This window comes from Mastomys coucha, unplaced genomic scaffold (assembly GCF_008632895.1).
Source record: "Mastomys coucha isolate ucsf_1 unplaced genomic scaffold, UCSF_Mcou_1 pScaffold22, whole genome shotgun sequence".
Lineage (NCBI taxonomy): Eukaryota > Metazoa > Chordata > Mammalia > Rodentia > Muridae > Mastomys > Mastomys coucha.
In genome coordinates, this window is record NW_022196905.1 from 31,178,195 (window position 1) to 31,178,609 (window position 415).

A 415-nucleotide genomic window follows, 5' to 3' on the forward strand; every position below is an offset into this window, starting at 1 on the left:
TGTTGGCCATGGAGGTACTGCGTGAAACTGCCCTACCTAAGCTGTGTACGGAAGGCTAAGCAGGCCCTAATGCCTAAGGTCTGTACCTGATTCCTGGGTGAACATCTTTCTAGTCCTTAGGAGGGACTTCTGTGGGAGTGGAGCCAAAGGGGGCTGTGCTGGGTGCTGAATGGAGAAGGGAGCCAGTGGAGGGTATTAGGGCTCCTTGCTAGCACTCTGCATGTACGCTGCTCTAGAGCATAACCATGACTCTCCACTTTCAGATAACAGAGCCTATGTTTACTCTAGCAGTTGACTCTACTTGGGAGCATCCAGGCTTTATGAGTGTGCCAAGGTGACATGTGAGGGAGAGCTGAGGACTAACTGATATTTAAGCATGTTTCTTCCCCGTCTCCTTTTTTTTTTTTTTTTTTTT